The following is a 13721-nucleotide window of genomic DNA, read 5'->3' as shown; positions in this document are numbered from 1 at the left end:
GCCCTCGCGGCTGCATTTGTGCTTGGTTTGCACGGGACGAGGGGCTGTGCCAGAGCCCAAGGGAGGAGGGGACGGGCTGTGGGGCAGGGGCGACGGCCCCCTGTTCCTGCCGGGCTCCAGTCGTGGGCCCGGGGCCGGGGGAGCCCCAGGTGTGGGCAGCACGGCTGATGGCGACGGCCCCTCCCTCTGCCGGTGGAGGGCCCGGTGCTGCCGTGACCGGGGTGGCCGTGGAGGGGCCGGTGCGAGCCGAGGGAGGAGCGGAGCCGTGGCCGGGCTGCGGCTGCAGCGAGGGAGAAGGTGAGCGCGGGGTGGGGGGGGAGGTGGATGGAGCAGCGCGTCCCGGGGAAAAGCCCCCGGGAGGGCGGGGTCCGTGTCGGGGACAGGGAGGGGCGGGGGTTCGGCGCCGTGTCGGAGCCGCGAGTCGGGGGCTGCCCGGAGCCGTGCGGAGGTGCCGCCCCGTGCCGGCGACGCGCGCTGCCCCGACCCGGAGCGGTACTGCAGCCAGGCGTTGCGCGCAGGCTGTGGCCCCTCCGGCGCGCCGTCGGCGCGTGGCGCATGCGCAGTGCGGCGCAGCAGCATGGCGGCGCCCTGGTGTCGGGTGCCGGGGCGGCGGGGGAGCGGAGAGGCCAGCCGTGAGGCGCGGGCTCCCCTCCGGCGGGTGCGGGGGTGCGTGGTGGTTGCCCGAGGGTGGTGGGACGGGAAGCTTCGAGCCGTCCGCTGCGACAGGCTGCCGGTGCGCTGGAGGCGAGGCGGGTGCGGGCAGCCCCGGGGCCAGAGGCGGGAGGTGACGGAAGGGAAGGGGGGAAGGAGGCGGGCACCCCCCCCAACTCGGCAGCGCTCCCCGGCCCCGCTCGCCCCGCGCAGCCGCCCCCAGCTCCAGCACGTCCCCTGAAGCCTGTCCCGGAGCCCCCGGCCTCCCCCAAGGCCCGTGGTGCGGGCAGCACACTGGGCCTCGAGCGTGCCTCGGCCTCCCTTAACGCGGTCGCCGCTGCTTCTTTCTCTGTGGCAGGGGCCGCGCTTGTCCGTTCCTGCCCTGGGGATGCCGTTGGCTGCGCCCGCTCCAGGCTTGTGAGGGCTGTGTGTGCCGGGCCTCGGTCTCCTGGCGTCGTGGGGGCGAAAAGGGAGAGGCGGAGCGCTGAGTGGCTGCGGACGGGAGCTGGCGGGGCTGAAGCTGGAGAGTCCCGAGAAGGCTGAAGAAGAAGAAAAAATGGAAGGCCACCTGGCTGGCAGCTGCCTGGCTCCGCAGGCAGGAGAGAGCCTGCCTCTGCGGGTGAGGAAGGCTCCCTCTTGGTAGCCTGCAGCAGGCCAGGCCGCCAGCGTGTCCCGCAGGGTCTGTATGTGTCACCAGCAGCAGCATGGTACGGTTGTGGAGCGCGTGAGCGAGCGAGGCTACGTGCCTAGGGAGCCTCGTCTCCTAAGAGCCGCGACACATGCGCGTTTTTTCTTAGGTGTAGGACAGCCAAGCGACCGGACTTACGGAAGAGGAAGGGAGGAGCGCAGGAGAGAGAAGCGCCTGAAGCGGCAGAGTCTCCCGGCAGCGCCGAGAGCGAGATCTGCGGTGAGTGGCGGGCCTCCGGGGCCCTGTCGCTCCTCTTCTGCGTCCCGGGCCCTCCCCTGGATCCTTCTCTCTCCCATGCTGCTGTGATTCCTCCTCCCCCCCCCCCCCCCCCCAGCTTTTCTTTTCCTTCCCTGTACCTCCCCTTCTTTTGTCTGTATTTGTTTCCCTGTCCCGCTCTTTTCCTCTCTATTCCTCATTCCCTGTCCTTGTTGCTGTTTTTTCTTTCTCCATCTCTGTGCCCTGCTGCCTATCTCTGTCCAGTTCCCTTTCTGTTTGCTGGGTTGTTTTTTTTTTTTTGCTCCTCATTCCTCTGCCTTGCCCTGTTCCGTCCTCTCACTCCCGCAGTGTCATGCTGTGTGTTACCCGTCCTTCTCCCTGTGGTTTTTTGTTCCTCTTGCTCTGTGCCTCTGTCCTGCTGCCTGGAAGTAATTTTTTATTCTCCGTATTTCTGTTATTCTGCCTGTGGCTATTTTTTTTGTTCTCTACCTCTCTCCTGCTCCCCACCCTCACCTTTCTCTCCCTGACGTTCTTTCCTCTTCCCAGTACCTCTGCTTTTCTGCGCCCTTGCACTCCATTTCCTCCGTCTCGCTCTATCACGCTGTCTTGCTCCCCATCCCTCCCTTTTCCTTTCTACCCTTCCGATGTGTGTGTCCCCCAAGTGCCCCTTTGACGTGTCCCAGTCTTTCTGTCTACACCCTCCTGTCATTCTCCTTCTCTTGCTCTTCTTGCTCTTTTTCTCTCTTTTCCTCTGTGCTGCGGCCCATCACTGTTCTTTCCTCCTCCATCCCTTTGTTGCGCTGCCTGTCCTTGTCAGTTTTGCCCTGTGTTCTGGCTCCAGTCTTGCCTTGTTTTCTGCATCTCTGTCCTTTTCCCTGTACTTTTTTCTCTCTGCTCCTCAGTCCTTCTCCCTCGTCTTGTTTTTCTCTTTCTGCCGTCCCTCTCTTTTTGTCTGTGACCCTCTGTGCTCTTCTCCTTCTCCCTCTCAGTTTGCGGTTGTCTTATGTGTCCCCTTCTCTGTCTCTCTCTTCTGCTGTCCTGCTCCCCAGCCCCATTATTTATTGCTTCACCCCTCGGTCTTGCTCTCAGTCCCTGTTTTCTCTTGTGCTCCACCTCGCTGCCGTTCTCTCGGTTGCTCTCGGTTGCTGTCTGTCCCAGCGTCCTGCTCCCTGTCGCGCTCTCTTTCACAGTATCTTTCTTTCTGGCGTCCTGTCCCTCACCGGTTTTCTCTGTCACTCTGTCCTTCCTCCTGTCTTTTCCTTGTGCCTCTGGCCTCCTACTCGTCGCTACTTTTTTCTTCCTTTCTCTACCTCTCTGCCTCTGTCCTGTCGCTTTCTTCCTCTCTCTGTCGCCAGCATTTCTTTCTCCATCTGTGCCCCCCTCCCTGTCCCTTTTCTCTCATTCTCTCTGTCCTCCATCCTCCCCGTAACTCTTTGTCTGTATATCTCCATACTGCTGCCTGTCCCTTTGTTTCTTGCTATATGCCCCTGTCCAGCTTGCTGTCCCGTTATTCTCCTCTGTCCTGCTCCTTGGCCTTTTTTCTCATCCTGCAGCCCATCACTGTTTTCACTTTCTCCACCTCTTTGTCCTGATCTGTGTGTCTCCTGCCCTCGTCCATCTGGCTTGTTGCCTGTACGTTTGTCTCCCTCCAGCGTTCTTTATTCCCCTGATTCAGTTTCTCTCTTGATCCGTCAGTTCTGCTGCCCGCTCGTCATTCTCTCTCTCTCTCTCTCTTTCCCTCTTGTCTTGTTCCTGCGCGTAGTGCGTGAGCAGGCGAGGCTACGTGTCTAGGGAGCCTTGTCTCGCAAGAGCTGCGAGACATGGACGTTTTCTCTTAGGTGGGGGACAGCCAAGCGACCGGAGTTACGGAAGAGGAAGGGAGGAGAGCAGGAGAGAGAAGTGTCTGAAGCAGCAGAGTCTCCCGGCAGTGCTAAGAGCGAGATCTGCGGTGAGTGCCGGGCCCTCGGGGCCCTGTCGCCCCTCTTCTGCATCCCGGGCTCTCCCCTGGATCCCTCTCTTTCCCACACTGCTGTGCTTTTTGGCTTTTTTTTCCTCCCTGCCCCCTCCAACCCCCTCCCCGCTCCCGTGTACCTGCTTTCTCCATCTCTGACCAGCTCCCTGTCCCCATCTTTTAGGTCCTCCCTCTCTCTGCCCTGTAGCCCGTGGCTTTTTTTTCCTTCCCTATCTCTTTCTGTCTGGCTCCCGATCACGGTTTTTGCTTTCCCCCCTCTCTGCCCTATAGCCCGTCGGTACTTTTGCCGTCTCTGGGACTCTCTGTCCGGCTCCCTGTCCCTCTGGTTCAAGGTCTTCCTTCTCAGCTCCGTAGCACGTTGCGCGTCTGCCTCTTTCTCTATCTCTCTCTATTCTGCTCCCTGCCCCTCATTTTGAATTCCTCCCTCTCTGTCCTGTCGCTCCTTTTCCCTTTCTGCATCTCCGTCTTTTTTCTCTTTTTCTTTCTCTGTCTCTCTCTGTCCAACTCCCTGTCTCTAAGTTTCAGTTCCTCGCCCTCTCTGCGGAAGCTGTCGGGACTTTTTGCCTTCGCAGTCTCTCTGTTTTGGCTTCCTGTCCCTGTTTTTTCATTCCTCCCTCTCTGCCCTGTTACCCGTCACCATTTTTATTTTCTCCGTCTCTTCTGGCTCAAGGTCCTGATTTTTTTAAGTTCCTCCCTCTCTGCCCCATACCCTGTCACTTCTGCAGGTCTGTTTCTCCACCCTCTCCCTGTGCGGCTCCCAGCCCCTCTTTCGCACTTCCTCCCTCCGGAGCCTGCGGCCTGTTGCTTTCCCCCCCTCTTATTTCTCTCTCTCTGTCTCTCTCTGTCTCCCCGCCCCTGTTTTTTCATTCCTCCTGTCTCTGCCCTAGAGCCCGTCAGGAGTTCTTTCATTCTCTGGCGCTCTCTTTCCAGTTCCCAGGCCCTGGTTTTCAGTGTTGTCCTCCTGTCTTCCCTGTGCCACGGCGCGATTTCATTTCTTTGGCCGTCTCTCCCGGTCCGGCTCCCCGCCAGGATTTTTTAATCCCCCCCTCTCTGTCTTGTAGCCCATTGCTGTTTTCTCTGTCTCTGTGTCCCTCTGTCCGGCTCCCTGTCTTTCCTTATTATTTTTGTTGAATTCCTCCCTCTCTGCCCTGTACGCGGCGCTGTTTACACTTTCGTTCCCGGACGTCTCTCTGTAGATTGCTCCCAGTCCTGTTTTTTTTTAATTCCTCCCTCTCTGTCTGTCATGGTTTAACTTGGCAGCCGGCAACTAAGCACTAGAGAGCTGCTCGCTCACAGCCCCCACCCCCGGCCCGTTCCCTCCCCAGCGGGATGCGGAGGACAAATGGACAAAAGGTCAAACTTGTCGGTTGAGATAAAGACAGTTTAGTAAGGCAACAAAGGAAATACTGCTGATAATTCTAATAACGATGATAATAATTGCAACAACGCACATGCGAACCAAACTATACGCAGTACAGTTTCTCTCACCACCCGATGACCGATTCACAGGCAGTCCCCGAACAGCGATTGCGGAACCCGGAAATCGCAAGTTTCGCTAAATTCCAAAATAGTTTGACCTCCCGGACGAGAGCGGGTTCCAACTCGCGGAAACGACAAGAGCTGATTCCTGCCCCGCAGCCAGCCCCCATTTATAAGCTGTGCGTGACGTCTGTGGTACGGAATATTTCCACTGGCCAGCTTGGGCTAGCCCTGTAGCCTGTCGCAGGTGGTGGTGCTGTGTTTCCCCCCCGGCCATTTCTTTCTCGTTGCGCTCTGTCCGGCTTCCTGTCCCTACTTTTCAATTCTTCCCTCGCTGCCCTGTGGCCTGTTGCTATCTTCCCTTTTTCTGTCTCTCTGTGTATGGCTCCCGCTCCCTTCCTTTTTGAAATTCCTCCCTCTCCATCTGGGAGCCCATCGTGGTTTTTCCTTTCTGCGTCTCTCTCTGGCTGGCTTCTGCTCCCTGGTTTTCAATTTCTTCCTTCTGGGCCCTTTATTTAGCCTGTGGCAATTTTACTTCTTTCTCGGGCTCTGGATCCCAATTTTTTAATTCCTCCTCGTCTCCCCTCCTCCATCCCTTTTTCCAGCTCCCTCCCCGGCTCCCTATCCCTGTGGTTTAATTCCTCCCTCTCTGCTCTCTAGCTTTTGCTGTACTTCCTGTATGCCTTGCTCCGCATCTGGCGCCTCGCCCCTGTCTTCGCATTCCTCCCTCTCCTCCCTATAGCCCATCACTGTCCTTGTCTTTTGTCATCGATCTGGTCCAGATCCCTGTTTTTGCCGCCTTCTCTCTCTGCCTTATTGCCCCTGGCTATTTCTTCTTCCTCCCTCTCTGACTGCCCGGCTCCGGATCCCTATTGTTTCATTCCTCCCTCTCTGTCCTGTGGCCCGTCGGTATTTTTTCTTTCTCTGGCTCTCTTTGTCTGGCTCCCTGTCCCTGTTGTTCAGCTTCTTCCTTCTTGGCACTGTAGCGTGTTGTGATTCTGTTTCTTTCTCCACCTCTCTGTCTTCCCAGCTTCTCGTCCCTCACTTTTAAGTCCTCCCTCTCCATCCTGTTGCCTATTGGATTCAGCGCCGCCCCCCCCCCTTTCAGTCTTTCTTGCTTCCCGTGCCTGTTTTTAAGTCCTCCCTCTCTGCCACATCACCCATTGCTTTTTTCTTTGCTCCATCTCTCTATGTCTGTCTCACTGCCCCTGTTTTTTAGTTCTTCCTCTCTGCCCTATGCCCTGCTGCTGTGTTTGCCTTTCTCGGTCCCTCCCTGTGCGGCTCCCTGTCCCCATTTATTAACTCTTACCTCTTCTTCCTGCACCCACCACTGTTCTCCGCGATCTCCCTCTCTCTCTGTCTGGCTCCCCGTCCTCAGTGTTTAATTCGTTCCTCTGCCCCCTGTAGCCCCACGCTATTGGTCTGTCTGTCTCCATCTCTCTGTGTCCAGCTCCCTGGCGCTGTTTTGTGTTTCCCCCAGCCCATCTTGTAGCCCATCACTGGTTTTGTTTCGTTGTTTTTTTGGTCTTCCTCTGTGTCTCGCTGTCCAGCTCCTGGTCGCGGTTCTTCAGTCCCTCCGTCTTCCCTGGAGCGTGCTTTTGCTTTTTTTCCATTCTCCATTGTGCTCTGTCCGGTCCCCTGTTGCTCTTTATCCATTCCTCCCTCTCTGCCCCGTGGCCCGTCACTTTTTCTCCTCTTATTTCTGCCTTTCCCTCTGTCCGACTCCCTGTGCCTGGTTTTTAAATTCGTCCCTCTCTGCCCTGTCACCCGTGCCATCTTTTGCCTTTCTCGGTCTCTCTCTGGCCAGCGCTCTGTCCATATTCATTGATTCTTCCCTCTCCACCTCGTAGCCTGTTGCTTTTGTCCTTTGTCCTTCTTACTTGTGTCTGTCTCCCCGATGACCCTGTTTTAGAATCCCCCCCCCCTTTCTTTCTGTACGCATTACTCTCTGGCTTTTTCCTCTCTGGCTCTCTTTTGTTCAGCTCCCGCTCCCTACTTCTTAAGTCTTCCCTCTTTTCCCTGTAGCGTGTAGCTATGTGGTTTGTTTCGTGTTGTCCTGCCCACCCTCGCCCCTTCCCTCCGTCGTTTGCGGTCCCGGCTCCCTGTCCATGTTGTCTCATTCCTCCCTCTCTGCCCTGTTTTTGTAGCTTTTTTTTTTTGTCTTTCCCCATCTGTCTCAGTCCGGGTCCCTGCCCCTATTCTTTTTTCCTCCCTTCCTGTCGTGCTGCCCGTTGCAGGTTTTTTCTGCGCCTCTGTCCTGCTCCCCCATCCTTTTTCGGTCTCTGTCCTGCTCCCTCTTCTTCTTTCTGCTGCCACTCTTCCTCTCTTCCTGCTGCTTCTTTCTCCATCTCTGTGGGACTGCCTGTCCCCGTCCTTCTCTCGCTGTCCCTTTCCCTGCTTCGTGCTTTCTCGTTACACCGCCGCTGTCACTTTTCTCCTCTCTTGTAGTGGCCTGCACCCTGCTCCTCATTTTTGGCGGCCTCTGCCGAGCAGCGCATCGCTCCGGGAGCGGACTGACCGACTGTTCCCTGCTGGAGCAACGGGCGCAGCTGCGGGAAGGACTGCCGAGGTGTCGGAGGGGCAGAGGGAGCATCGGGGGCCCCGAGCCCCGGAGCAGAGCGGCTCCCGGGACTGGCTGGGTGCGTGACTGAATAAAGACCTGCGGTCCCTTTTGCCCTCGCGGCTGCGTTTGTGCGTGGTTTGCACGGGACGAGGGGCTGCGCCAGAGCCCAGGGGAGGAGGGGACGGGCTGTGGGGCAGGGGCGACGGCCCCCTGTTCCTGCCGGGCTCCAGCCGTGGGCCGGGGCCGCCCCAGGTGCGGGCAGCACGGCTGATGGCGACGGCCCCTCCCTCTGCCGGTGGAGGGCCCGGTGCTGCCGTGACCGGGGTGGCCGTGGAGGGGCCGGTGCGAGCCGAGGGAGGAGCGGAGCCGTGACCGGGCTGCGGCTGCAGGGAGGGAGAAGGTGAGCGCGGGGCGGTCGATGGAGCGGCGGGTCCCGGGGAAAGCCCCGAGGCGGGCGAGGGTACCTGCCGAGCGGGGTCCGTGTGGGAGGCAAGGAGCGGCGGGGGTCCAGCGCCGTTTCGGGCACGGTGTCCCCGCAAGCCGAGGCCCGCAGCTCCCGCGGCGTGCTGGGAGCTGTAGTGCTGGGGCGCGGGGCGCGCTGTCGGTCACGCTACTCCCCGGGGCATGCCGGGAGGTGTAGTCTTCCGGCTGCCGGGCGGCCGAGCCCTGCTAGCCAGGGCATGCCGGGAGGTGTCGTTTTCAGGGACTCGGCTGCCGGGCAGCCGCATTGCTCTCGGGCATGTGCGACGAGGCGTTGTGCTTGGTCCCGCCACAGCCCCCGCTGCGCGGGACGAAGGGTAGTTCTGTGGTCAGTTCCGTGTGTTTTTCTGCAGCCTTCCCGCTGCGTCCGGTCCCCAGAAAGCGGTGCGGCCGCGCCTCGACCGGGCGTGCCGCAGGGCTCGCTGCTGCCACCCGGTGAGCAAAGTTCGTTACTGCGGCTCGGGTGGCGCCAATGCGCGGTGGCGCCGAGTCCAAGAGCTCGCTGCTGCCACCCGGTGACCAAAGTTCGGTACTGCGGCTCGGGAGACGCGAATGCGCGGTGGCGCCGTGTCCAAGAGCTCGCTGCTGCCACCCGGTGACCAAAGTTCGGTACTGCGGCTCGGGAGACGCGAATGCGCGGTGGCGCCGTGTCCAAGAGCTCGCTGCTGCTACCCGGTGACCAAAATTCGGTACTGCCGCTCGAGTGGCACAGGTGCTGTGCGCGCTGGGAGGAGCCGTGCCCTGTGTGTCCGGTGCTGCAATAAAGGACGCCTGCCTGCTTGCTGAAATGCCCAAACGGCTTCAGAGGGTCTTTGTGTTTGCCCAATGACGGCACCGTGGGATCCAGCCGTGGGCCGGAGCCGGAGGAGCCCCAGGTGCGGGCAGCACGGCTGATGGCGACGGCCCCTCCCTCTGCCGGTGGAGGGCCCGGTGCTGCCGTGCCCCGGGTGGCTGTGGAGGGGCCGGTGCGAGTCGAGGGAGGAGCGGAGCCGTAGCCGGGTTGCGGCTGCAGCGAGGGAGAAGGTGAGCGCGGGGTGTGTGGGGGTGTGGATGGAGTGGCAGGTCCTGGGGAAAAGCCCCCGGGAGGTCGGGGGCAAGGAGCGGCGGGGGTGCGGCGCCGTGTCGCAGCCGCGAGTCGGGGGCTGCCCGGAGCGGGAGGCGCGCGGCAGGGCGCTGCCCGGAGCCGTGCGGAGGCGCCGCCCCCTGCCGGCGGCGCCGCCCCCTGCCGGCGGCGCCGCCCCCTGCCGGCGGCGCCGCCCCCTGCCGGCGGCGCCGCCCCCTGCCGGCGGCGCCGCCCCCTGCCGGCGGCGCCGCCCCCTGCCGGCGGCGCCGCCCCCTGCCGGCGGCGCGCGCTGCCTGGACCCGGAGGTGGGGCCGGGCGTGGGCGCCGCGCCGTGTCCGCTGGCGCCGTCCCCTGGCCGCGATGCGGTACTGCAGCCCGGCGTTCCGCGCAGGGACTGGGGACTGGCCACTCCGGCGCGCCGTCGGCACGTAGCGCATGCGCGGTACGGCGCAGCAGCATGGCGGCGCCCTGGTGTCGGGTGCCGGGGCGGCGGGGGAGCGGAGAGGCCAGCCGTGAGGCGCGGGCTCCCCTGCGACGGGTGCGGGGGTGCGTGGTGGCTGCCCGAGGGTGGTGGGACGGGAAGCTTCGAGCCGCCCGCTGCGGCAGGCTGCCGGTGCGCTGGAGGCGAGGCGGGTGCGGGCAGCCCCGGGGCCAGAGGCGGGAGGTGACGCAGGGTGAGGGGGGAAGGATGCGGGCACCCCCCCCCAACTCGGCAGCGCTCCCCGGCCCCGCTCGCCCCGCGCAGCCGCCCCCAGCTCCAGCACGTCCCCTGAAGCCTGTCCCGGAGCCCCCGGCCTCCCCCAAGGCCCGTGGTGCGGGCGGCACACTGGGCCTCGAGCGTGCCTCGGCCTCCCTTAACGCGGTCGCCGCTGCTTCTTTCTCTGTGGCAGGGGCCGCGCTGAGGACGCGTTTGTCCGTTCCTGCCCTGGGGATGCCGTTGGCTGCGCCCGCTCCAGGCTTGTGAGGGCTGTGTGTGCCGGGCCTCGGTCTCCTGGCGTCGTGGGGGCGAAAAGGGAGAGGCGGACCGTTGAGTGGCTGCGGACGGGAGCTGGCGGGGCTGAAGCTGGAGAGTCCCGAGAAGGCTGAAGAAGAAAAAAAAATGGAAGGCCACCTGGCTGGAAGCTGCCTGGCTCCGCAGGCAGGAGAGAGCCTGCCTCTGCGGGTGAGGAAGGCTCCCTCTTGGTAGCCTGCAGCAGGCCAGGCCGCCAGCGTGTCCCGCAGGGTCTGTATGTGTCACCAGCAGCAGCATGGTACGGTTGTGGAGCGCGTGAGCGAGCGAGGCTACGTGCCTAGGGAGCCTCGTGTCCTGAGAGCCGCGACACATGCGCGTTTTTTCTTAGGTGTAGGACAGCCAAGCGACCGGACTTACGGAAGAGGAAGGGAGGAGCGCAGGAGAGAGAAGCGCCTGAAGCGGCAGAGTCTCCCGACAGCGCCGAGAGCGAGATCTGCGGTGAGTGGCGGGCCTCCGGGGCCCTGTCGCCCCTCTTCTGCGTCCCGGGCCCTCCCCTGGATCCTTCTCTCTCCCACGCTGCTGTGATTGTTTTGTTTGTTTTTTTTTTCTTTTTCCTTTTCTTTCCCTTTCCCTGTACCTCCCGTCTTCTGTCTGTGTTTGTGTCCTGCTACCTCTCCCTCTTTTTCTCCCTCCAGAATTTCTTTAGCCGGCTCCCTGTCTCTGTTTCTCTGTCCTGCTGCCTGTCCGGTCGTTTCTTGCTATACGTCCCTGTTCAGCCAGCTCTCCCTTTTTGCCTTTCTCTCCTTCTCTGTCCTGCTTCATGGCCCTTTCTCTCCGTCCTGTAGCCCCTTGCTGGTTTGTTTTGGGGTTTCCCTGCACACACCCCCCCGCCCCCCCTCTTCTTGGTCTCTTTGTCTAGATCTGACCCTTTCTTTGTTTCTCGGTCCCTTTTTTCCTGTTCACTGTCCTTTTTCTCTCTCTGCCTGTGTGTCCTGTGCTCCATTGCCATCTTTGTCTCTCCTTTCTTCTTCATCTCCTCCCCCTCCCCCTGCCCCTGTCTCTCTCTCCCTCTTTCGCGCTCACCGGCCCAACATTTTCGTGCTCCGTCTCTGCAAGGCTCCTCGTCCCTGTTTTTCTTGATTTCTCTACCTCTCTGGCGTTTTCTTTCGACCCTTCTTTCTCTCTGAGCTCCTCGGTCTTCTCCCGTGTCTTATTTTCGTCTTCCTAGGGCTCTGCCCTGCTCCCCGTCACTTATTTTCTCTCTCCGTTTCTCTGCCCTGCTCCCCCTCGCTCTCTTTCTTTCTCCATTCCCCTCTGCTGCTCCACAGCAGTGTTTTTCCTTTCTCCGGCTCTCTGACCTGCTCCCCGCCCACCCAGGTTGGCCGTCCCAGGTTTTGTGCTGTTTTTTCCCTTCTCCGCCTCTCTCTCCTGCTGCCCAGCCGAGGCGTTTCCCCCTCCGTCTCTGTCCTGCTCCCCTGTCTCTTATTTTTGCCTGTCTTTCACTTTATCCTGCCTCCCTGTCCCCTTTTTCTCTCTCAGTATCACCTTGTCCCACTCCCTTTCTTTGACAATCTGTCCTGCTCCTTGTCCTTCTCTTTCCCTTCTCTGTCATTCCCCATCCTTCTTCTGGCCTTTCTTCCTTCTCTTTCTACCCTGCTGCCGCAGTGCTTCTTTCTCCATCGCTGTCCTGCTCCCTGGCCCTTGTTTCCTCTCGCCGTCACTCTGTCCTGGTTCCTGTTCCCCGGTTTTTCTGTCTCTGTGTCTCTGTCCTGCTGCCTGTCTGGTTGTTTCTTGCTATACGTCCCTGTCCAGCCGGCTCTCCCTTTTTGCCTTTCTCTCCTTCTCTGTCTTGCTTCCCGGCCCTTTCTTCTCTTCCTCTCTCTCTGTCCACTAGCCCCTTGCTGGTTTGTGTTGGGGTTCCAACCCTAACCACCCTCTTCTTCGTCTGACCCTTTCTTTGTTTCTTAATACCTTTTTCCCTGTTCACTGTCGTTTTTCTCTTTCTGTCAGTGTGTGGGGACGGGGGTGGGAAGCTTGGGGCGGGGAGTGGAGGCTGGAAAGAGGTAGGAGGTTGCAGAGGGGTGGGAAGCTGAACTATGTAGAGGCCAGCAAAATGGGAGGTAGGAGGCTGATGAGGGGTGGGAGGCTGGGGGCGAGAGTAGAGACCAGAAAAAGAAGGAGGCCGGAAAGGGGTGGGAGGCCGCAGCAGGGTGGGAGGCCGGGGGCGAGAGTAGAGGCCAGAAAGAAAAAAAGGAGGCCGCAGAGGGGTGGGAGGCCGCAGAGGGGTGGGAGGCCAGGGGCGAGAGTAGAGGCCAGAAAGAAAAAAAGGAGGCCGCAGAGGGGTGGGAGGCCAGGGGCGAGAGTAGAGGCCAGAAAAAAAGGAGGCTGTAAAGAGATGGGAGGCTGGGGGGTGTGAGTAGAGGCCAGAAAGGCCCTTTTCTTCCGGCTTCTTCCCTGTCTTTATCTCTCTTTCCTGCCTTGTTTATTCCTCTGATTCAAGTTCTCTCTCGATCTGTGAGTTCTGCTTCCCACTCATCATATTCTCTCTCTTTCTCTGTCCTATTCCTGCATACAGTGTGCAGTGAGGCTTCTTGTCTAGGAAGCCGCGTCTCGTATGAGCTCTAAGACAACCACATGCATTTTCTCTCAGGTGGAGGCGAGCCAAACGATTTGAGTTACAGAAGAAGAAGGGAAGAGAGAAGGAGAGAGAAGCATCTGAAGTGTCCAAGTCTCCCGGCAGCACCGAGAGTGAGAGCTGCGGTGAGTCCTGGGCCCTCGGGGCCCTGTCACCCCTCTTCTGCATCCTGGGCCCTCCCCTGGCTCCCTCTCTTTCCCACACTGCTACGATTATTTTTTTTTCTGCTCTTGTGTACCTTCTTTCTCCATCTGTCTCTGACTTGTCCCCATCTTTTAGGTCCTCCCTCTTTCTGCCCTGCAGCCCGTGGCGTTTTTTTCCTTCTTCCCCTCTTTCTGTTCAGCTCCCGGTTACTACTTTTGCTTTCCTCCTGCTCTGTAGCCTGTCAGTACTTTTGCTGTCTCTGGTGCTCTTTTGTCTGGCTCCTTGTCCCTTGATTTGAGGCCTTCCTTCTCGGCTCCATAGCGCGTCACAGATCTACTGCTTTCTCCATGTCTATTCTATTCTATTTCCTCATCTCTCTTTGCCCAGGTCCCTGCCGCTATTCTTTTTTCCTCTTTCAATGCTACAGGGTTTTTTTTTGCATCTCCTTCCTGCTCCCCGTTCTTCATTTTCGGTCTCTGTCCTGCTCCCTCTTCTTCTTTCTGCTGCCACTCTTCCTCTCTTCCTGCTGCTTCTTTCTCCATCTCTGTGGGACTGCCTGTCCCCGTGCTTCTCTCGCTGTCCCTTTCCCCGCTTCGTGCTTTCTCGTTACACCGCCGCTGTCCAGCCATCTGTCACTTTTCTCCTCTCTTGTAGTGGCCTGCACCCTGCTCCTCATTTTTGGCGGCCTCTGCCGAACAGCGCATCGCTCCGGGAGCCGACTGACCGACTGTTCCCTGCTGGAGCAACGGGCGCAGTTGCGGGAAGGACTGCCGAGGTGTCGGAGGGGCAGAGGGAGCATCGGGGGCCCCGAGCCCCGGAGCAGAGCGGCTCCCGGGACTGGCTGGGTGCGTGACTAATAAAGACCTGCGGTCCCTTTT

At 60.3% G+C, this 13721-nt stretch overlaps 1 long non-coding RNA gene across 1 annotated transcript; it reads left to right on the top strand.

Moving 5' to 3' along the window:
* Positions 1 to 9906: 9906 nt before the first annotated feature.
* On the top strand, positions 9907 to 13721 carry LOC142361517 (uncharacterized). The gene is made up of 3 exons (XR_012764148.1): positions 9907 to 10562; positions 12715 to 12824; positions 13498 to 13721. It is a non-coding gene; the product is annotated as an uncharacterized LOC142361517 (long non-coding RNA).

Source organism: Opisthocomus hoazin, chromosome 5 (assembly GCF_030867145.1).
Source record: "Opisthocomus hoazin isolate bOpiHoa1 chromosome 5, bOpiHoa1.hap1, whole genome shotgun sequence".
NCBI lineage: Eukaryota > Metazoa > Chordata > Aves > Opisthocomiformes > Opisthocomidae > Opisthocomus > Opisthocomus hoazin.
Note: the sequence above shows the minus strand (reverse complement) of the source record. Positions and strands in the feature narration are given on the sequence as shown.